Consider the following 25,223-nt stretch of genomic DNA (forward strand, 5'->3'; position numbering starts at 1 on the left):
CCTTGACAGTTATGAGAGACTTCTTTCCTTAAGGTACTTCAGCTTCTACCTTAAACAACTGACTATTTTGTGATAGAGGTCAATGCCTTAATGGTATACTTGACAAAAAGAGGTACAATCTCAGCAAATGCATGAGAACATAATTATAGATGTGCCATGAGAAGTAATAGCAAAAATATGAATCAAATTCAAACCAAGTATTAATCTTATTTGTAATTCTGTTTTCAATTTTACAAATCGCCAGATTAAAGTACCACAAAAAGATATTAGTGATTAGAAAAAGCTTATTAGATCATATTGTACATCTCCTTGGAAATATAATATTGCTGCTCTTCTACAGCAAATATCTGAGTGCTTTGTTGTGAATTACCAAAAGGAATGATATAGTACTGATCTACTAGGAAAGAAAAAAAAAAAACCACACATTGAAACTTTGTTACGAATTGTTTCCTTACACTAGATATAAATTTTCTTTTGCTCAATTTAATCTATTTTGCTTATCTCCTTAGACCTTCTATAATCTTTAGGTACTGATTTATGACTGGTCTTTACCTCAAGCAAATAGTTTTCATCACATCCTCTCTTACTGGATGAAATAATTGAATAATTAAGAGCACAGATTTGTGTGTGTGTGTGTCATTTATGTTTTATGCACAGACAGATCTAGGGTGAGTACTCTATTTCCGAATTGCAAATGGAAATATTCTCATTATGTTAACATTTCAGCAGAGGACAAGACATTAATTCAGCATTAACAGCCCTCAAAATCTATGGCAAACAAGTTTTCCAAAGTTTGCATTTGACTCTTCTGTGGTCAAGTAACACTGGTAACTCAGAGTCACCTCTGCGCCACCCTTTAATTTTCCAAGATATTGGCTACATTCAGTCAAGCCCACAGAATGTTATCTGATCTTCTTCATCTTATTAATTATTCTTTCCATTATAGTTTACTCTTTAGGCTTGCATGATACCCAGATCAGACAAACAGGCATGCAGTTACTTAAACCTCATTCCCCATCTTATAGATGTAAAAACGTTGCTAATTCATATGAACATGGACTATATTTTCATATTTTAAAGTTTTTTTTTGTTTTTTTTTTTTAAGTAGCTTTTAATTTTACAAGTAAAATATAGATCACAGTATGAACACAATGTCAGGTTAGCATATTTTTATAATGACCATATAAATCACATGCATAATTAAGTTATATTTTTATAATTAGCATATAATTACCTTTTAACATAAATTTAAACTGGTTGCAAGCCATTTACTGAAATAGTAGTTGAATTTTAATGATCATCCAATAAAACATACAGATTTTAATACTCATCCCGTTTTTCCTCTACAGAAGCTTGGCTGAAAGAATAGATTGCATTTCCTCAAAGCAGAAATATTTTCCCCTTGAGCACTGTTTTTAAGATGTGGCAATATGATTAACCTGCTTTTAAAAAGAACCATCAGCCCATGACTGTCCTTATGGTAAAGTGTTTTCCCTTTTGTATCTTCAAATTCAAGGTTAACTTAATTGAATCTGTGGCAATGATTCCATTAATAATTCTCCATCAGCAATCATCTGATCACTGTGGGGTGAAGCAGTTTAAACTCAATCCTCCAGGTAGCGTGGGTCTAATCCCTGGCAAAGATTTTCTCTCTCAACTGGACATCCAAGTCAAAGACAGTAACAGATTTTATATTGACCACATCTTTTATCTGTCCTTCATTAAAGAGCTTGCCCATGGTGTTAGATATAAACACTGCTTGAGAGCTTTCTCCTTTCTTTCTTTCCTGTAATATTTTTGAGTATGAGTGGAAGGAAAGCTCTACAATGCCATGTTGCTGAAGCTAAGGATAAACTGTCCAGAAAACACAATGGTAGTATAGTATGGTGAAAGACAATGCAATGCTCTAAATGCTATAAAAATGCAGTTCGGATTACAGAAATATCAGTAACACAGATGGATCACTTAAATCCTACAGTCAAATAAACAAACTATGGAGGATAAAGAACAGTTGTTAAAGCACCATTGCAAAACTCACCTTCAGTATGATGAACAGGATTTATAGTCACCTTTCTTACTAAGATTGTTTCTGTCTTCCTATCTGGTATATAGTTATGATAAGAGTAGAACACTTAAAGTAATTGATCTACAATACGGGCTCATTTTCTGTGGCCAGCTTAATTGTACTGGATATAATATTCCAGTAAGTATATCTCCATTCTGGCACACTTTTCCCATATGTCCCAAGTGTTCTGGAATATACACTATTTTCTGTTATATTGCTGACACTATCTGTCATTTTATCTACATTAAATGTGGCATATTCATACTGCATCTCTACACCATATGTCTTCTGTCTATACCTGAGATTATTTTGATAAACCCTATCTTTGAGCAGTTTTAACTATCATTCCAATCAAGAGATAAAGAATCAAAATGAAGTCTGTTAGAAGAAGGGCCACCTCTTTTTCTCTCAGATATGGAAACACCATTCTGTCTAACTATAGAAACTATGGACACCACTTAATCCTTTAGCAGTATATTCTTCCATAACTGAGGAAAACACAACAAATACTATATCATTGCACACCAAAGATCTTTTTCTTGGAAAAAAATAAAATAAAATAAAAATGAACATAATTCAGTTGGAACTAGCTGCACAGCTTCTTAGTCATTAACTGAAAAAACCTGCCTAACTAGCTGTCACCTACAACTCTCATCTGCAGCCTGCCAATAAGGTCATCACTCAATTTTACATCAATGTTGTTATATTTATGGACTTTACTGAAGCATCAGCTCTAGAAGTTACAGGATTTTTGAGACTTTCATATTTTTAAACTAAGCTTTTAGATTTCAAGATTCATAAACAAGAAGAGAAGAGACTAGTATGATCATTTATGACTTGAATATATCACTGTAGAATTTTCCTAAATTTATTCATATTTGAACTAGAGAATATTTTTGAAGTGAAAATTTCTTATGATATGGATTCCAACACTGCATGATTTCAGAGACAGGCTTGAAAAGGTTGAGTACATCCATCCAATTCAGAAATGAGAAGAATAAGTATGAAAATATTATTTTGAAAAGCAAAAGGTTTTTCTTGTTGTTGTTTGTTTTTAATCTACTTCTTGGGTTACTAGGTGTTTTTGTTAATTTGTTTGTTTTTTGACAGCAGAGATGCTTAGTGAGATTTGATTCATAACTTGTTAATGTTGACAACATTTGGAATTGAAAAAAAGTAAGCCAGCAAAGCTTTTAAGCCACAAATCATCAAATAAGTTAGCCTCAAAATATTAGATCTCACTAAAATACATCTAAAATAACACAAAGAGGGTGCTTCCACCCCCCTCCCCCCCTACCGCCCCCTCCAGTTTCAGGGCACTTTTCTGCTTTTATGAATTACCTCTGGTATTTAGATATTATTTGCTTACTAGTGAAATTATTCCCAGAGAATTGACAGAAAATATGAACTTTCAGACAGACTTTTTCTCATTCAAATTATGATAATGAAGTACTGCTTTTCACAATTATGATAGTTTACGGATATATGTGGCAATAGATTAGAAATAACTGACAAATATTCACTAAGTACTTGTCTATGCTTCTGCAAACAAGTCTGCATAGCCTACACTATAGGTTTCAAAAAGGAGCAGATGTTAAAGGAGATAAAAACTTGCAAGTAATGTCATACTGTTAATTAGGAACAAAAACTTTTCTTAAAAGTATTAAATCCTTCCTTGTGTGATCATTACATTGGATTAACCTATGCTTCATGGTTTTAGCTGACTACTGGGAAGGTGCAGCAAGAATTTCTTCTTCCTCTTGATGGAATAATAAGGTTGCTGGATTTGTTGGGTAATTCACTTTCTTCTAGTTATTAAAAACAGCTGTGACCAGAGTTAGAACAGAGCTGGCATGTGCAGACTGGCATTTCTAGAGACTTGAAAAGTCTTTAACTTCTAAAGACCTTAAAGGTCACATTAAGATTGAATCAGTAACTAAATTATTCGATCTGGTTTTAACTAAGGTCAAGAAGAAAGATAGGAATAGTTCAGGCTTTGGGTTTTTCTATATAGACTCAGGCTTTACCTAAAAATTCCCAAGCTGCAACAATGACCTATATTAGTGAATATACACTTGATAACTTCTGATCTCTTCCTATAGCTTCTGATCTCTTCTTTGGTCTGAACTATTTTATATAATGGTAAAAGTGTTCCTTGACTCGCAATTGGAGCATCTAAGCTAAATACCTACTACATGTCTGCATGTGATGGCAAAAGATTAAATTCAGTGACACTTTGGTATGATTTACCCTCTTCTGAATAATTCATGGTATCGTGGTATTCATTACAGACTATGAAAACACTTTAAGGTACAAAAGAAAAAAAATAATCTCGCTGCTATGAAAATCCTTCAGATATTTTACCAGGTACAAGAATAAAACTAAGAATTCCAAATTTTTATCTCTGTGCTCTGAGCACCCTCCACAATAGACTAACCTGAAGATAAAATTAATATCATACAGCTTCATGAAAAAGTTGTTCAAACAGAATGCAACACTAATTTTTCTGAATTCCAACAATTTTATGATTTTACCTTGTATAAGGCAGGGCAAAAAGTGATTGACTTGAGATAATGTTGACCCTTCAAATTTAGCTATAATCACAAGAAATTGCAAAAGCAATGCATGTATTATCTGTTTATTTTCTCACTAACCAAAGGTGAAAAACAGATAACTATCACACTAGACTGTACCATCTCAGTTCCTTCAACTCTGTTATACTGTGGACACAGAATAGTCTTTAAAAATTTATAATTCAATTTTTCAGACCGTATTCCACCCCTTCCTTTGAAATATAACGTTCTGAAAAAAATAACAGTAAAAATATTTGAAGATAAAGTCAGGTGTTTTCAATGCAGAATACAATTCTTGTCATTCATTGGATTCTTCTAATATTCAGAAATTTTAAATCAGATGTTTCATTATGAGAAACTTCAAGTAATAATCCCTTACACAGCAGTAATTTCAATTAACTAGTACTGCAATTAATGTTTAGTAAAGTCCACAGAATCAATAGATAGATACTGGACCACGTTTTATACTCTATTACTTTAAAAATTATTTTACCATGACAGTATTTACAGTATTTAGAAAATAAGCAGCCCTGTTATTCTAGCTGTTTACTCACAAAGAATTTGTGAAAATTATGCTTTTCAATTATATAATCTAAAGGCATATAATCTAAATACAAAATCAGATTCAGGATGAGAGAACAACCTAATACACAAGCCAAATGAACTACGCAATAACTGCAAGTGTCATGTAAACATCAGGAATTACTAACATTGGCTTTCATTGTTGAGTATTTTCCTTGTGATCATATTTCATTACAAAGTATTAGAATTATACCTTCTTAAAGATACACAAAAGTTCTGATTTTCTTTTAATGTTTCCACTCCAAATATACTTCCTGTGATAAGAAATAGCAGTCTTCAGATCAATATTGGTATATGTTAATAAGGACTTCATGCTATGAACTACAGCGCAGGCTTATGGAACATCATAACTATGTCTAATTTGTTAAAAAACAGAGGGAGAGAGCAGCAGTTCCTGTAATTGGTTCTATTATACATGTTTCTCTCATATATATATATATATATATATACATATATATATATGTATATATATATACACACACACCACGTTTTTCGGATGTTAAATGTTTTATTTCTTATGGCAATTTTCTTTGGGGAAAAATGTAGGAGAGGTTTGCACACAAATGCTGCTTGATAACAGAATGCATGTACAACCTGCCCACACACATCTCAATATATACGCTTTCTTAACCAGAAGCCTAAGAAAATTCTTCTGTCAGAAGAATCTATAAGATGTTAAATTAAACATTAATCATACATAGTCTTAAAGGATGGATGATACAGAATGATTAGAAAACATCCATTTAACCATAACAAAATATCTGCATTTCAACAAAATTTCCATCCATACCAATATAATTTATGGTGTTTTTACAAGAAAAATCTGAACAGTCCACGCACTTTTGGGACAAGGTTTCATGTATTATATACACAAAGTTCCTACAAAAAATGGAAGATCTGTACAAAAAATATGCAGGCCTATATGCTAGCTATCTAATCCTCTTATAAGTAATTCTGTTATGTATCCTAGTGGTACCAGATTCTATAATAAACGAAGTCTTGGAGTCTTGGGAAACTGTGGTATACACGTACGTTCACAAGTGACAAAAAAAAAAAAAAAAAAAAAAAAAAAAAAAAAGGTTGTTTCTGAGAATGTTGCTGCGGTCAAAACTATAGGGATACTGCTGATTTGAAATCATCACCTCTGTTGTTTTGCTCTGCCTTTTTCCATTTCTTCTCCCTCCCCCCATCCCCCCGAAAATTTGATTCCATGCAGCCAGTCCTCTTCACTCATACAAATGTGACATACATGCGCATCAATTAGATGTTTTACATGGCATTATCTACTTTATTCATTAAAGTAACAGAGTGTCACCATTAGCAAATAGTTTAAAGTAAAACCTACCTACTAATTTTTGCTTTAAAAATAATGTAAATATGTTTTAACAGCTGAAACTCCTTATGTGAATATGCTCTGATGCTTCTGTCCAAGTATTAAATATTCCATTTTAAAATAATGCAGCTTCTGTAATGAAATAACATTTTGTTTCTATCAATTCTTACTGTTCAATCAACATTTTATGAAACCTTAAGTGTCCAAGTGTCCTTTTTTTTTTTTTTTTGGCATTATGAAAAGCAAAGGAAAAAACGCAAAATTATTGACTGTCAAAATCAATTATCTCACAAATCTGTACATTTATACATACACCATTTTAAAGAACAAGGACCACTGAGTTGCATTTTGAAATCACCCATCTGGTTTGATAAATAACACCATTTTGGCTGGCAATGAGCTAGAACATGTATGCCAATTCACAAAATTTAGAGGAACACGCTAAGTCCACAATTGAGTGATAAAATACTTTACTAAATGAGTTTAATTTCTCATGAAGAGTACTTCTTTAGACTAAAGAAACCTGTTGGTAATATAATTTTTATGTATAACTTATTTAGGTCACGTTTACTAGTCAAGGGGGCTAGTCCAAATGGCAAGAAGACACAGTAACTCTGTATACTACTATCTCAATTTAGTAAGTGCAAAAGAACATGTTATTATTAGATCTACTGAAACTTGTTACAGAAGTTCCACAGGCCTGCAGAAAGGCATCTGGGGGTTTGGGTTGATAGCAGGTTGAACATGAGCCAGCAGCGTGCCCTGGCAGACAAGGAGGGCCAGCAGTACCCTGGATTGCATCAGGCACAGCACTGCCAGCAGGGCAAGGGAAGTGTGTCCTTCTCTGCTTTGCACTGGTGAGGCCTCGCCTCAAGCACCATGTGCAGTTTTGAGTACAACAATGTAAGAAGGACATAACATTATACAGCATTAAAAGGAAGTCAACAAAAATGGTGAAAGGTCCAGAGGGGAAGATGTATGAGGAGTGGCTGAGGTCCCTGGGTTTGTTCAGCCCTGAGCAGAGCAGGCTGAGGGGAGGCCTCATGGAGGCGACAGGACTCGAGGGAACGGCATGGAGCTGGGACAGGGGAGGGTCAGGCTGGGTGTTGGGGAAAGATTCTTCACTGAGAGGGACAGGTTCCTCAGGGAAGCCTACTCAGCAGGCAAGCAGTCATGTCAGGGAGCCTGCTGGAGTTCAAAAAGCATTTGTACAATGCTGGAGTTCAAAAAGCATTTGTACAATGCTCTCAGACATAGGGTATGATAGCAGTCTTCTGCAGAACCAGGAGTTGGATTCAGTGGTCCTTGTGGGTCCCTTCCAATCCAGGGCATTCTATGGAATGATTCTGTGAAAACAGTATCTGCTCCAGATTGTTAATATAAACTTTTGAGTTCAAAGCTGAACTGCACAGTCTTTGGTTTCTTGTTGTCCACTGTATTTACAGCCTGTTTTTATTCCCATGAAATAAAGGAAGTTTGGTTTTCACCCCAAAAGTTCTTTCTGTGCCTGTTAATTGGATTCATGCTGTTCATTTTTCCTATAATATTCTATCTAATGTAATTAATATACACTGGGGGCAAAATTCTCTTTCCCAAAGTACAGACTTGGTTAAAGGAGAGTTTTGCCTTGTTCACTGCAGCAGATTAAAATGATTTTACTGTGGTTGAGAACAGTTTGATGTATAAATTATACCAAGCACTGAACATACGAAAGAGAAAAAGCAAAAAAGCTATGCTACAAAGAGTTTGTTTTTATGACTACATTTTTGAGCAGTCTAAAATAAAATCTGCACTTTTTTTTCAAATCATATCAGAAAAAAAAATGCACTGCATGAAATGTAAAGTAAGATACACAAAAATGAAATGTTCAAATTAACTCTTAGATACCTTTATACATTTGGCTTTTTAGTTTTTTTTGTCTGATGGCTTGTTTAGATTTCCTGGGTTTGAGGGCTGGAGCCCCTCTCCTGTGAAGACAGGCTGACAGAGTTGGGGTTTGTTCAGCCTGGAAGACAGAAAGTTCTGGGGAGAACTTACTGAGGCCTGTCAGTTCCTTTGTCATGAAGTGTAGTGACAGAACAAGAGGTAATGGCTTTAAACTAAAATGGGTAGGTTTAGATCAAATTTTTCACTCAGCAGGTGGTGAGGCACTGGAACAGGTTGCCCAGAGAAGCTGTGGATGCCCCATCCCTCGAAGTGTTCAAGGCCAGGGGCTTTGAGCAACCTATTCTAGTGGGAGGTGTCCCTGCTTATGGCGGGGGGGTGGAATTACATGATCTTTAGGGTGCCTTCCAACCCAAACCATTCTGTGATTCTATGATTGGTTTTTCTGGAGTTTCCTACTTCCTTCCATTAGAAAGAATAAATTTACTAGAATTTTAGTAGAGGAAATTTTACATTTTCTAACCCAAAAGACTGCTGAGGCATAGCAAAGCTACAAAAACATTTTATCTAAGAAGGATACAAGATCTATTATGGACCTACATATTCCATCTCCATAAGAGAAGCCTCATACAAATCCACTTTACATTGTGTACAAGGCTTCTATAGAAAATTTAATCTCTGAATTGTACCAAAGTCAGAGTTTTAAAACATGCTAAAGGCAATGGAAGCCACAGTCCCTTCTTCAAAGATATTTCTGATTGGAGAAGGCAAGAGAAAGTGGAAAAAGATGAAAAAGAAGGGGAGTTAGCATAGATGTAACTCTAAAACTGTATCACAAATGCTCATTCAGCACAAGTCCATGATAATGTACAATGACGAAGCAGAGGGGAATAGAGCATTAGGGCATCTCACAGTCATTTGTCTCAGGTATATGATAGAAGTGACACTTCCTAGAGTATAAATCTGCTTATAAAAGAGAAGACCTCATACTATTACTCAACAAAATGCAGCAAAGCCCTTAAAGTTCTTTCAAGAAGAGGTAGCACAAGGTGAAGGACATCTGAAAGCTTGAATTCCTTCTCCAGGTTTTGACATAAACGCAAAGCTCTGTAGAGTTGTCCCATAGGGAATGTGATAGATATGTAAAAAAGTAAGACTGGTGAGAACATGTACTTGGAAAAAAACGAAGAAAGTTTATAAATCCTATTACTTATTCATTTAGGAAGAGGACTAGGTTTACCTTTTGTTTTTTTTAAACTATATGATTTCATGGTTGTGAAGAAACCAGATCTTGCTGGTGTCAATAAAGCTCACTTCCTCCCAGTCAGAGCATCCACCTGTGGGAAAGAAAACACAGTCATCATATTCTGCTTACTTTGTTTTTAATCATATAACTCTTTGACTTTATGCCAGCATAAATGAAGAGTGATGTATATGTATGTATGTACATTCACACTCTCCCCCTCAAACAAGTTTCAGTTGGCAAGAAAAACATTTCCGGCCTGTTTTCAGTAGTACTTTGAACAATGATGCTACTAACATGAGAAAATGCAGTGTAATGAACAAATTTTTCACTTAACCAAATATGTATCACAGATGTCAAATCACTGTTGCAGTCCAAGCCTGTCTTTTCTCTTTTAATGATCTCCTGTTTAAACACAAGGAAATCCCTAACATTGTGACATATAATGTTATTATACCTAAAAGCTTCATAGCATAACAAAGTAACAACTGAAAAAAAAAAATTAAGAACATTTTCCCCAAAATTAAAGCTTACTTAGACCAGCAGGTTTAAGGTAAATATCTTTCATCTTGATATATAAGATAGTAGGGAAAAAAGAAAACTGGTTATTACTTGTAACAGTTTTCTCGAATTGCTAAATGCAGTTTCACTTAAGTAAAAATGAATCCTTCTGATATGCCTTTCAGCATTCTGAGCTTTAATGATGCCTAGCACAGCAGTGTAATTAACAGTACCAATGATATATAACAATTCTGTGCTTTCCAGTGGTAGAAACAGAAGGCTAATGCCAGATTGCTTGTTAAAGGTACACCCGGTTACAAAGCACACCAGATGAGACAATCCCCCAGTAGCCACATAATGAGGTAAAGACATCTGTAAGAACTTTGAATATGAAGATTTAAAGTCATTGGTGATGCTGCAGATGGAATTACTGTCATCCCTGCAGATACTGCCACTGGAAATAGATCAGCCCTCCAATCAGACTGGACTGTGAATAGCTCCAACCTTGTTTTTCCTTCAATGATTTACTACATAGCTATTCCTAAGTAACTCAATGCAGTGTAGACTAAGTTAAGAGAGAGAGAGAGAGAGAGAGAGAAAAACTGTGCCTCCACTGCTTTTTAAGAGAATGCTAAGTGATCATTCAGTAACAGTGGAAAAAGAAACAGGAGAAAGTTTAAATAATTCCACTCTAAGTAAATTGGAATATAACATAATACAAGATACTTCTACAAAAGAAATACAGGTTCTGTGGGAAAAAAAAAAATAAATCAAAATTTAGCAGATACACTGAAGAATATAAACTATGAATATACTGTTTTGTAGATCAAACTGCATAATATTTAAATAAAATTATCAAAACTGGTATTTTATTTGTTGCTTCTACAGTCAAAATGTTAAACTATGTGAAAAGACTTTATGAAATCTTTTAGAAATATTTTTATTATTAGAAATATTTCCAGCATACTGGAAAATATGCTATGATATTTGTTGTTTATACTATCTGATAATATCACAACATCAATGCATTGGCAGAGGGAGAGAAGAATCTGATTCTCATTTAAAAAATAATGGCACTTTACATCATTCTGACATGGTAAAATAATTTATGACCCACTTTCAGACCTCTTTATATTGGCATCGTGATGCACAGCAGTCTCAGGATAAACGTGGAACAGGAATTTAAAAAGTTTACTCAAGCTGGTATGAAAGTTTTACAAGAAGGCATGGAAATCCAAATGCTGTCTGACAACGCAATGGATTTCCTGAATTATAATTCTGTATTTTCATTTTCTTCTCACAGTGGTGAGGAAGTTTTCCGCTAAATGAAGTGCTAAAACTTTTTAGTACTTTAATGAAACTTAAACAAAATCTTTTCCTTAGGAAACTATTAGACTATTTCCTGCTTTTACTGCTTTAAAATCTGAAAATGATTGAATTGCATTCATCTGATCTAATAATAAAAAAATTGTAGCACGTATTAGATCTGAATTCATGCTGTTCTTAGTAGGACAGATACGTGAAGATCAATATTATGAGTCTTTGAATTCATATGCATCTAAATTGATTGACTTAGCTGGTAAATGTTCATAAAGAAACTATTTCAGTTACTCTTTGCAACTACAATACATTATTACGAATTTATTATCAGAGTAACTCTAATTCAGACTCTTTATAGCTCAGCAAATTATTCACAGTAAATAATGGGATCAACACATTTCACCCCATTTGTGTTAATGAATTATCCATGAACTAGTTATGATTCTCTCTACTTCATTTCAATAATCGCCATGAGAGATCTGTTTTTCCAAAACACGTGAACAGTTATTTGTACCTACAGACAAATTTCAGAGTCTCTAAGAACTCCCCTTTATTTATGTTGAATGAAATGGCTTCCAAGAAAGATTGGCAGATATTTAATGTCTGTAGCATATTGAGTATATCTGAAACATCTGTTTACCGTGGACGTGTAGATGGTTAAATTGGTTGGAAACAGAAGTGCCAGCTCCTGTTCTTATTCTCTGCCATCAGAGTGATTCCAAAAGTGTTTATCAATATGGTGATACATTTTTGCTAGTATATACAGAAAACCTTTCATCTACCTGAGGTAGCTATGTAATGCTGTCTATTTTTCAGAGGCTCTTTTCTGAGCAGAAGCAGAGCACCTGAACTACCTGGAACATCATTAAGGATGAAAGAAAACGCTTATTAGGCTTGACATCAAGAGGGGGTTCTTCACAGAGAGGGTGGTTGCACACTGGAACAGGCTCCCCAGGGAAGTGGTCACTGCACCGAGCCTGTCTGAATTTAAGAAGAGATTGGACTGTGCACTTAGTCACATGGTCTGAACTTTTGGGTAGACCTGTGCGGTGTCAAGAGTTGGACTTGATGATCCTTAACGGTCCCTTCCAACTCAGGATATTCTATGATTCTATGATTCTATGGTTGGGCATGCTAAAGACCAAAATTCAAATTTCTAATTAACCTGACTCAAGATATTTCTTTAGAAAGATATAACATACAGATACATGTACATACTAGGATATATTAAATATCATGCACAATAACAGCATAGCATTAGGAATATCATAATAAGACTAATATTTTAATGCTAAAAAAATGAGTTAAAGACAAAATGCAAAGTTTTGGTCTTCATAGAGCAAAAGTAGCAGTGATACTGAAATATGTGAAAGAACAGTTTGTTTTCATTTTTTTCCCCCTAAAACAACAACAACAAAAAAGATAAAATTAGCTTACATAACATTTTATTTTTATTGATACAATTTTATTTTTTGGGTCAGTTTGTTTAGTACAGCCAGGAAATAGTTCCCTAAATTCTAATATTGCTCCAAGTGTTTAAAAAGAATTATATTTGCAGAACATATAGGACAATAAAAGCCTCCTCAACATCCATCTTTCTATTTCAACACTATACTTTCCCTACCTCAAGACTGAGAGACATTTGCCCTCTGTAAATCCCTCAGTAGCTAATTGAGTTCTCTTGTATTTTTAGAAATAAATCCACATCTTCAATTGTAAATTCATGGGAAAAATCAAGACACAACCAATAGTCCATCTTATTTCTCAGACATACATTATATGAAAGAGACAGACAGCATGAATAATTTTGAAAATAGTCAGTCTTTGTTTTTGCTTTGGAGATGAAGTGAGAGGTGGGCTGGAGAATGAAGCCTCCTCTTATCACCACCTCCTGGCCACCTGAGGCTGGTCCAACCTTACTGCTATGTAGCCTCACTCTCTGCTTACTAGGTTAATATTCTTTTAAGCCTTAAATATTTCTTCTTGCCTCCAGGTTTTGACTGTTTGCTGTTTATACAGATAGCAATCAATTCCCATCTCAGTCTTTGAAGAACTAAACAAAGTTATTGCATTCATAGAAAATGCTCTCCTTGCCTATGAACATCTTAAAATTCATTTTTCTTCTAAACATTAGACCAGATTAGTTACTGTATTACAGCTACAGCTACATAAATGTTTTGCAAAGTGTGTTAATTATTTTATTCTCAATACTACAAACACCTTGTCTGAAACCCCAGACTGCATTTATTTTACCTTGAAAACTACCCAAGTACTTTCTTAAAGAAGACTACAGTCAGTAAATAATAAAGAAGACTGACTTATGTGTTCACACTGTCTCTGGTACAAAATTATAAAGCTCTCTGCACCCTTTGAGTTTTATTAGAATACAAAAAGGAAATAAATTACAGTTTCACTTGTGCGCTTCTGAAATCACAACCACTTTCTGATTTACATGAATGTAATAAAAAAAACCTCAGCCCTTGATTTTTGTTAGAAATGATACCATATGCATACTTAGCTTCATAATTTGTACATTTGTTTAAACAAAATTAATTCTTATTTTGGAAAATTCTGTATAATGTACAAGGACATTATTTTGAAACAAAATTGGAAAAATATACTCATTTTTGTTGCCACAAACTTGTATTTGTAGCCACCGCATTCCTTGGTTACATTTACATCTCAATTTTCAAATGCAATTGGATTCAAATTTCAGTTCACAGAAGGAAAACAGAAAATATACACAAAGCTGAATTGTATCAATCATATTGTATGTGTATCATATTTGTAGGAACATTTTATTTTTATTTTTGTAAAGTCTTTTCAAAGAAGTCCATGTGCTACATGTTCTACAGAGAATGTCATAGAACAACAACAAAAAAAAAGGAATATGAAAAATCAAGATAAGTTTCACTGGTGTCTTATTGCACCCTGGTCATCCCTGTTCCTAGAGCAGGTCAAACCTCAACATCTCTTCTAGCTGTGGAATTCAAATGGCTTGGAAATTTCCCCTACTCATGAATAAAACAGAGCAAGAATGTAAATGAAAGCTAAAATAAAACCCTTCAACCTTATCCAACAAAATCCTCTTTCTTGATATAAATCATTCCAAAAGTTTTCTGTCAATTTTGTGACAGGCATTTTCTGACAGTAAACATATTGATTTTTTTTTCTTTTTTTCTAAATCTACAATTTTCTTTTATCCTTTACAGGAATTCACAAACACTGTCAAGAGGGAAAAATGGCAGTAAAACCCGTAAAGAAGTTGGCAAGGGAGCAGAATCACATACAGACTTCAGACTACAATATTCCTCAGGGCATTACTGTTTATGTTTCAGATGGAACAAAAAATGATCGGGTAGCCTACCCTCACTTCCACTGCTCTGAGAATAATGCTTTTATAATGACCACTGTGGAACATATATTTCCCTTATATGTATCAGCTTTGGCATCAGCACTAGCTAAATCAGGTCTAACTATACCATTATGACAAATTTGCCTTTTCCCTGGCCAGCACAGGCTTTTTATTAAAATCTGCCTAGCATGGATTTTCCATGGCAAACAAACAAAAACTCATGAGAAAGGAAGTTACATGAGTTGAACTGAGATCTCAAATCCAAACCAATTTCGCAAACAGATAGAGAACTTCTATAATATTTGACTTCTTCTGTAATTGATTTTTCAGTCAAGAATTTTCTTTAATGCAAAGTTCTATATTGAAAACAGAAGAATTAATTCATAACTCATCCTCAAGAGCATTTTAAGTTATCACAGCATTCATTAGTACCCGCTTGTGTATATCATATCTCTGACTGACTTACTGTCACAATAGGAATGAACATTGAGATTAAAAAGTCTAGCCAGATGAGCAGCTGTGATGAATCGGAAATTGATGGGAGAGTTTAAGTTCTTTTATACTTTTTTAAAATAAACACTCCTGCAGGGCCAGGCATCATGGACTTAATGCAGGAATTATGAAAGAAAATTCTATGGCACATTTTAAATAAGAGGTTAGACCAGACAATAAAATGGTCCTCTCTACCCTTAGAACATGTGGGTGAAACTCTTTTTTTAATGTTTGGAGAACTTTCTTTAAAGAGATATGAATTTCACACAGTTTTTTATTGTGTTTTTTTTTTTTTCTTTTCCTCCTCCCCCCCCCCCACACATACACACCTCTGTCTCCTCTCACTCCTTGTCTCCTTTATCCACGTGGCATGTGCTGCCTTTCAGACTATAAGCTCTTTGAAGCAAGGGCTGTCACACTTTATATGCTTTACAATACCTAGTACAATAGTGCCTGACCTAGTTAACTCCTAATCAATAGTGCAAGAGAGATGTTAAATAATTATTGTAGGACTATTGTATTTCCTACCAAATAGCTCAGCACACTAAGAAGTTCTGTTGAAATAAAATGCATTTCTGTTATGCAAGACAATGCCAATTAAAAAAAAAACAACAACAACAAAAACTGACTTATGTATGGAAACATCAAGAAAATCTGGCATTAACAATGAATGAAGCTTACATGGAAGCTTGCAGGTAGAGCTTTATAAATGTCCTCTTTTTGCTGCATTCAATCTCAGCTGCACTGAAACTGAACTTTGATTGCACGTATTTTTATTCAAAGCAATTAAAACACTACTGCACTTACTGCACTGCTGAGAACAAATGTGTACATATCGAAATATTTAAAACTGAAAAAGAAAAAAAACTTTAGTCTTTACAATAGCAAGCACTTTTAAATTGCTTTGCAGTTTAATTCCACCTCAGTTGCACGCAGACATTAACAAATTTGCTTTCAGACATCCCTGTTATTCTTCATAAAGTCCCAAAGGCATCTCAGTGAAACTGGATTTAAAGCATGTTAAGTGCATTACAGGAAATGTGTTCCCAAAACACATAGTCCAATTAAGTGCCAAATGATGCCTTCAAGTCTCACCCATGTAAACCATACAAGGCTGGTGAGGTTTTGCAATTGAAATTTAAGGTGAAAAGACCACTCATTATTTAGTAAAGCACAAATAGGTTGAGATTCTTTCCTTTTTGAAACGTATCCTATGCTACAGCTTAGATCACCAAAACAGTAAAAATAAATAAATAAATAAATAAATAATAAAAAGTCTGTAAACCAGGAATTGGTGTGGGACATGAAGAATAATCAGATTGTTGTTGCAGCATTAAACAGAAAAATAGGAAGAAGTCCCCAGAACAAGCAGTAGTTTGGATTCAGAATGACTTTCCCATGACTTTGTTTTGTGATGTCATCAGCCAGAATTGTGATAAATGTTCCTTAGTATGGTAAGGGTGGGTTTGGGTACTGTTCCTCTGGCATTTGTATTTCCCTTATTTCACAGAGCGTGTGAAATACGTGTTTGCTGCCTGCAGCACCGGTTTCTCTGCTGAAATGAGCAGGAAACCTTCCTGGAAGCCAGATAATGCCACCATTCACACGAATTTGTGATGGTTTCTGTTGGTGCTTCATATTAATTTATTTGACACAAGGTGAGACTAATATCTTACATATGTGTGCGGTGATTTTTTTGTTTGTGGTTGTTCGTTATTTAAAAATACATCTGCATATTTAAACAAAACTGATAAGAAAACTGAATGAAAGTGTGAGGACAACAGGACATAGTCACAACAGGTTGTAGGAATTATTTACTTGATGAATTTAGCCTTTTTTTTTTGTTAATGCTTTTTACAGATTACTTTGTTATGATCTGCATGATAGTTTTCAGTTAAATGAATAAGAAGATGTTATTATTACCAATTCCAGTGACTACTCTCTTTGTTTACTATCTGACCTCTTAATGCAAGCAAACAGTATATATTGTGATAGGAAATGTAGAAGAGTTTTGGTGAAATTTGAAGTCAGGATTCATTTTAGGACTTCTATCATTTCATTCAGAATATGCCATTGATCATATTTCATAAAGTTTAAAAATAACTTTAAAAAGGAAGAATTTAAAAAGCTATACAGCATACTGTAACATCTGTAGCAAAAGAGGACAAACATTGCTTATTACTTCACCACACCATTACAAAGGGTCTTATTCTTCTAGCAAAGAAAAAAAAAAAAAAAAAAAGTCTCACAGTGAGATCTGTACTTTACAAGAATTCTAGCTTAATTTCCAGATCACAAAATCTGAGTAGTATTAAATTAGCAATGATAGCCTTGAGGCATAGATCTTTAAGTGGGTTCTACTGAAAGAAAGGCAGTCTCACAGCATTTCCCGTGTTATACACATTCAGTCATACTGGCAGATGGTACATTTGGATCTCAAATGTACCCTCTCAGAACTCAAATACTAATCTCCTGGAGACTTAGGAATTTTTTGAAAAGAGGCAACATTTAAAAAAAAGGCAAAATATCACGGAAAAGTATTATTTTAGGAAGTGCTACAGAACCCACCCTACATTTTGAATAGATCTACAGCCCAGAGCAAGAACTTACTCATCAATTGCCTTCACTGTGCCAACAAAATTATTAAATTGAACGAGACTGGATGGCAATTAAAACATTTTTTCATCAAGAAATTGTACCAAAATCTGACTCTCTGTATTGAGAAGCTTGTATTTTTTTGTTTTAAATTAAACAGGCATCCTTAGTAATCCAGAACAATACCACAAAGAATAGTTCTTCAAAAGTAAAATTCCTTGCAAAAATGCAATGAATACATCTTACACGCAAATCAGCAATCCCAGATAGTTCTACTCTGGTGAATGTTTCAAAGCATTTTTTTCATTGTTTGAAATACCTCAAAAGGAATCTAGTGAATATGTTCTGAGATGGGCCACTTCTGCCATCTGAGAATAAAAAAGCATGAAAAAACAGTTGTATTTAAGTGACATCTTAATATGAAAACTCCTTCTCTCCTATTCATTAATGGGAGAACCAAGAGGTATGAAGGAGGATTACATAACAATAATAAAACTAAGATCTCTATTTATCTTACTTATCTTTAAAATGCAGCAATTGTTACTCTGTCTTTCTACTTTCAGTACTTCTCTTTAGGACAAGGCAAAAAGTTAAGTTTGAAATATTTTTCTCTTGATAATTTTTTTTTACTTTATATCAGCAGAAAACTTGAATAGTGCAACAACTGTAGAAAATATTTTCAAATACTAATATTAAAATAATTTTTAGAACACTAAATGTTACAAAAAATTAATTTTAGAGATTTTCAAAATTGCTCATGAGCCACAAGTTCTACAAATTACATAAAGAGTAATTAAGGAAAAAGTGAAAAATTTGCTTTAATATTATATTAAAGCAAATATTAAAAAATATTAATTATATTAATATTAATTAATATTTGCTTTAAAATATTCTTTTAATACCTGAGAATAGCTAGGTTCTACCCTTGCAGTTAACATAGCTGGTAATACTTCGTCTATTCAGTTAAAAAAAGTTATTCATAAATCAGCATCCAGTCTCCATATTATACAGGTACTGATTTGCAATTAAACATTTGCTTCTATGTCTTGGAGCACACTCAGAACAGAAATATATGTCTATTTGACTTCAGTGAAACTTACCCCTCTTTTCATTTCATATATCACTTTATTTGCCCTGATATCCATCCTTCACAGAATTCCTTACCTTTTGCCTTTCTTACTGGAACCACTGTAAAAGCATTCTATATTGCCATTGCATTCTCTGCTAGCCTAGCTTGCTTAATATCCTCTGCTAGCTTCACAGAATCACAGAATGTTTGTGCTGGAAGGGACCTTAAAGACAATCCAATTCCAAGCCCCCTGCCACGGGCAGGGACACCTCCCACTAGATAAGGTTGCTCAAAGCCCCATCCAACCTGGTCTTGAACACTTCCAGGGATGGGGCATCTACAGCTTCTCTGGGCAACCAGAGAGTGTTTGGTACAGTGCCACATGAGAACTTTTGTAACCTTTTTTAATCTTCTCCTGTAGTTCTGACATTTCATTGGGCTTCCATTACTCAGAAAGATAAGCCGGTATGACTTGCTGAAGTGCACGTGCATTATCTCTATTGACACCTTAAAATAATATTTACATGTTAATAGTACATTCACTTTTGTGGTGAGGAGAGAAGTTCAGCACTGAGTCAACTAAGATACACCAAGTAACGATTTACTGCATAAGCAGGTATTTAGACAGTAGGTTGTGGGCATTGTTTTGCCCAGAGCAGAAGATGAAACTAAAAAACCTCATTATGTAGGTTACACCTACTGGAATTAAAGCGTAGGATTAATCTGCTTATATTAAATATTTTGATCAAAACTTTGGTCTCTACTACAGAGATTGGATATGAAAATTAAAATCCATTTTAACTAAGTAGGCTCTGTGTTTTATTTTATCTCAGTTCAAATAGTACAGCCTGTGACTGTGATAATGCTTTGAAAATAAAACAAAGTAAAACACTTTTTCCATGCACAGATTAAAATTTTTGTTTGTTTTTCTGTTTTCCTTTCCATGTTCTTCTCTCCTGTCCTTTGTTGCTTGCACGAAGGATGAATCGTATCAGACATTTTGCACTTTTGTCTAAAAGCCACAATAGCTGTGCTTACTCTCATCTCTCTGGCACTGAAACCCATGACTGACTGCAGGCAAAAAACACTCTTTTCAGAGTTGTCCCTTTGAGGTTGATAGTTGTAATTTCTAGGGAACAAACAATGTGATGAAGTCATAGCAATAAAAGGGACAAAATTATTTTAGGTCACTTCCACAGAGAGCTAAAGGATATTAACATCCATAATATCAAAGTACAAATTCATCAGTGTAATCAGATAGACTAGATCAAGTAATTACTCTTCAAAAACATAATCACAAGTCCCCAAACTAAATCTCAATTTCCTTTGTAACCCACATTGATACCAACGCGGCTTTTTTATTGTGGCTAAAACACAAAAGGCTTTTATGAGTCTTTTACTGCCTGCAAAACAAAATTGTAAATTGAGCCTACAAAAGAAAGTCTTTTAACTCAAGCAATAGGGGATCTAAGATGCTTTTGGGAACAGAAGTTGTAATTTTCAGCTCACTGACAGTATACGCAGTTGGTCAATAAGTTAAGCCAATGAAGAAATGTCTGCAGATCTCCTTACTGCTGTCAACCAAAATCACTTCAAGTTGCAATGCAATGTATATACTACATTATGTATGCATAGTTCACCTCATTATTGTATGAGAATACATACATCTTCATCCCCAAATATTGAGGGGAAAATATGAATTACACTTCATGTAACAAGTATTAGTCTGTTAATAGTTCAGCACTGCTGTTAAATATGCAGGAGGCACTGGCAGAAAACATATTGCTTGACAGAAAACAACACATACTCACTTGAATGACTAATTATGTCTAAGAACCTTTCAAAAAGGTACAGAATGTAAATATATCTTCAAGAATGAATAAAAGAAACAAAAATTCTTGGGAGATTTCATAACTGACTACATTTATTAATAGAAAAGAGTTGCTAAATTATATGACACTCCTTATTTTGTTCAGATTTTAATGTTCTCAATCCTTTTCTAAATGTACCATCACTAGATTCTGTCATTTTATTGCCTTCTTAAACTCCCAGGTGACTTTTAATTGGAACATGATACACTTAGAATATGTCTATGTGTATATATATATGCAAATATATAAACATACATATGTATTTACTTATGAAAACTATTCATAAACCTATTCCCCTGATTGCCTGTAATCTTCTCTAAGATGTCTTTTGTTGATTAAGAGGGTTTGTCTGAAAGACAGGCTAAAATTTCTGACTACTTCTGCAGCTCCATTTCAAAGAGGAGGAGAAATAGGTAACAGTCTATAGCTTGAATAACGTTTTTGTTGTTGTTGTTTTAATTTTGCAATGGAGAAAGAAAAAACAAAAACACTGGTTTTGTACTGTTTTGCAGAAATAGTATATACAGCCTGACTGGAAAATTAAAGAAAGATGGAAGGTTCCATGCAATCTACATTGAAATGAATTGAATATACAGTTTGAATTTTTCTGTTAATACTTTAAAGAATACAGATTACATTTTCAGACCGTATTGGGTTTATGTGGCAAGGTCTTGGTAGTGGTGGCCTGCATGGGTGGCCTCTGTGCCAAGAATTCAGAAGCTGCCCCATGTTAGATAAGGGCCAGTCTCACTCGGCTCCAAAAGGGACCCACCACTGCCCAGAGCTGAACCAAGAAGCAACGTTTTTTGTGCCTCTGGGAGAGGCAGATTTAAGCAAGAGAAAAAAAAAAAGAAAAAAAAAAAAAAAAGAAAAAAAATGTGAAACCACAGCAGCTTGAGTGAGAAGTGAGAAATGTGAGAGAAATGTGGGGCCCTGAAGGCCCCAGGGGCAGTGCAGCAGGAGGGCAGGAGGTTCTCCAAGCAGGCAGCAACAGTTCCCCTGTGACCTGTGGAGAGGCCTCTGGTGGAGCAGGCTGTCCCCCTGCAGCCCATGTGTCCCACATGGAGCAGATCTCCATGCTGCAGCCCATGGAGGAGCCCACGGTGGAGCAGGTGGATATGGCCTGGAGGAGGCTGCGGCCCATGGAGAAGCCCCGCAGGAGCAGGCCCTGGGCCTGAGCTGCAGCCCATTTCCTGGTTCTCTGCACTCATTGGGGGAGAATGTAGAAGAGGGTAAATGGGGGACAAAGGTGGTTTTAGTTTTTCATTTCTCACTGCCCTAGCTTATTAGTAATAGGTAATAAATTACCTATTACCTAATAAATCTCCCTATGCTGAGTCTGCTTTGCCTATGATGATAATTGTTGAGTGATCTCCTTGTCCCTATCTCAACCCTTGAGCCCTTTTCACCATATTTGCTCCCCCTTCAACTGACAGAGCTGCGGTAGTGGAGCCCAGCTGCCCAGCTGAATAAAACTGCCACACAGGCCAGAACAGGTACTATACTAGAGATCTCTAAAAACATAAAAACACCTCCACACACACACAGTACAAACAAACAAACAACAAAAAAAAAGCGCCACCACAGCTACTTTACCTACATTGGTTATGGACTTATAGAATAACTTTGTTGTTGTTGTTATTCATTCCAAATCTCAAGGCAAAACATTCCACAGCATACAGGAGTAGGAAAGCTTTATCTTGACAGCTGACATGAAATAAAGTCAAAACCAGAAATAAAATACGATTTGGTAATATTTCAATCCTTTTATTGATAGCTCTATTTTATAGGGCAAACATAGTATTAAAGAACCTCTTTTCTTCTTAGAGCCTGGGTTAGAAATGCAGTACTGCCTAAGCAATTCTTCCATTCAGGTTAAGTAGCAAAGAAGTAGACCCCTAACAAAATGGAGGACTAGTCTGACAAGCCTGGGCAGCACACCTATGAGAACAATAGCCTTCTATGTTCTGGCATAAAAAATACCCAGTCTAGAACTATTTATCTGTGTTTGAGACAAATAGAGGAGGTCAAGAGCAGGAAATGTAGCATTCAGAAAACAGAGAGGAACTTTCGTTTAAATCATGGCTAGCAGTAAACAGACAACTTCTTGTGTTGAGGAAAACAAATCTTTTTATTCTGTATATGCAAGTTAAAATTTTTTCCAAAGTAACATCAATTATCAATTTCTCTTGGAAATGTAATCTACCTTCAATATTACCTACTAATTCAACAAAAAGTATCAGTATTCTCTTGAATACTTCAAATATATCTTATACATGCTTGAAATGGGGGCAATAATTTACAAGTAAATGTAAATTCATGCAAGTCTTTAGTGATACATTTCTCCTGCCATATTTTCATGAGCATAGTCACTTTACCAGATGGACTGATAGTCACTTTACTTTATGGACTGACATGCAAATCCCAATATATGCAGTTAGAAGACAATGAGAGAGATCCTATATTATTTTTGGTAAATATTTGGTAAATATTTTTGGTAAATGTATTAAAAGTCTTCTTCATATACTCTGTACTGTGCGTGTTGCGTGCCTGCCTACCTGCATCCAACTTTATGAGTTATCTGAACACTTAAGAGACTGTAACACAATTTTGTTACCAATGTTTACTTAACTCTAACTGCCAATTTGGTGAGAAGCTCTCCAAGAGCACCTCAGTGCACTTCACACCTATTCCCACACATCTGTTGAGCGGTGAATAATCTAAAGATAACACACACATTACTGGACTCTCTAGGTAAACCAGAAACTAGAGCTCTTTAATTTTTTTTTTTTCAGGTATCTATCAAACTTCTTCCATGATTGCCTGAAAAAAAACAAAACAAAACAAAACAAAAACTGTTGTAACAAAAGAGTTAAATTAATTGGAATACTACAAAAGACTTCAAGAACAGTAAACAGCGAGAAGTAACATGAAAAGAACAGGAACCTTAGACAAGGACTAAGGCAGATAATTAGGGACATAAACCTGAAGAACATATCAAGACTAGGTTTCTCAAATACACAAAGTTATAAGTCTCAGCTTTTCAGGATTCCCGTTTCCTTTTCATGACTGAATCCTTATTACGAGGTTATATTTTTACTAATTCTCATAAAAATCAACAAAGGAGACATACTGACAATATTCCTTGAACATGCTTGGATCTCATGCTGAAGAGACAAGAGCCTCCCCAGGGAAGCCAGTGCCACAATTGGAGAACTGCTGTGTGATAAGATTAAAAGTATAGAGCACAACAATTGTTACTTAAAACTAGTAAACATACTGTGTTCTGATGATACATTATACTCTGTATAAAACAGATCTTTACAGATCAAAACCCTGATCTCTGCTCTTAAATTAAAACAAAACAAGGCCTTTTTTTTTTAAAAAAAAAAAAAAAAAAAAAAAACACAGCAGGACTCAAACCACATCCTATGTCACCCCTCTCCTCCCTCACTTTAAATCCTATCCACATCATTCTTCTTTTTGCGTTGTTACCTACATAATCCATATATAAACTGTACCTGTCTCCCTCTGATGTTAAGAAACCTTACATGTCTCTAATGCAATACATAACTCGCTGATGAATGCATGTTACAGAGTCTCCCTGTTGTGCCAACAAAGCATATGTCATGACAGCCCCAGGCTACAAAGTGTTTCTGCTCAAGCTGCACCACTGTATGCTCTTCTCTGGAATCATCTTATTTAAACTCGAGAACGTCCTTCCAGAAGGAGGTTGATATGCACAAACAACAATGTGTAAATGTCGTTTATATGTGTTCTCTTTTCCCTAGGGCAATAGCCCAGTTACAAACCAATATTGCCCATCCACCAAACTAATCCTCCTCACCAAGCAGAACAGACATTTTCTGAAAATGGGACCAACCCTCCTCTCCAACCTCCAAATCTTTATATACAACAGAAGCATCTTTTTAAATTAGGACACAATTGCATGACTCAATCAAATGGCTAAAATTTGAAGTCAGAAAAGCTTACAAATGAAACAGCAATTTGCTAGGATAATTATAATTTGAAACAAATAAAACATGTAAATGATGAATTCTACTTTATTTTATTTGGGATTATAAAGGGGATTTTTCATTTATTTTCAAACAGCTTGATATGTTTTCTAAGTTATGTACTCTTTTCAAGAGCCATGCCATGGAAAAGTTGTAGTGTTTAATAATGAGGACAAAAAATCCTGGAAGGGGGGAACATATTTTGGATTTCTTTTCAGTCTTAGGACAAATGGAGGTGTATGGGTTTCTAAGCAGAAAGGAAACTATAATTTTTAAGAGAATTAACAAGCATTTCTTACAACCGCGTTCTACAGAAAAGGAAAA

The 25,223-nt window shown here is 34.8% G+C and overlaps 1 long non-coding RNA gene across 3 annotated transcripts in view; it reads right to left on the reverse strand.

Moving 5' to 3' along the window:
• LOC106016305 (uncharacterized) overlaps positions 1-25,223 on the reverse strand; it is a 210,010-nt gene that overhangs the window by 23,572 nt on the left and 161,215 nt on the right. For all 3 annotated transcript variants that reach the window (XR_011809110.1, XR_011809111.1, XR_011809109.1), the window contains one exon: positions 9,678-9,774. This is a non-coding gene — a long non-coding RNA (uncharacterized lncRNA). The remainder of the gene's footprint in view (positions 1-9,677; positions 9,775-25,223) is intronic.

Source organism: Anas platyrhynchos, chromosome 4 (assembly GCF_047663525.1).
Source record: "Anas platyrhynchos isolate ZD024472 breed Pekin duck chromosome 4, IASCAAS_PekinDuck_T2T, whole genome shotgun sequence".
NCBI lineage: Eukaryota > Metazoa > Chordata > Aves > Anseriformes > Anatidae > Anas > Anas platyrhynchos.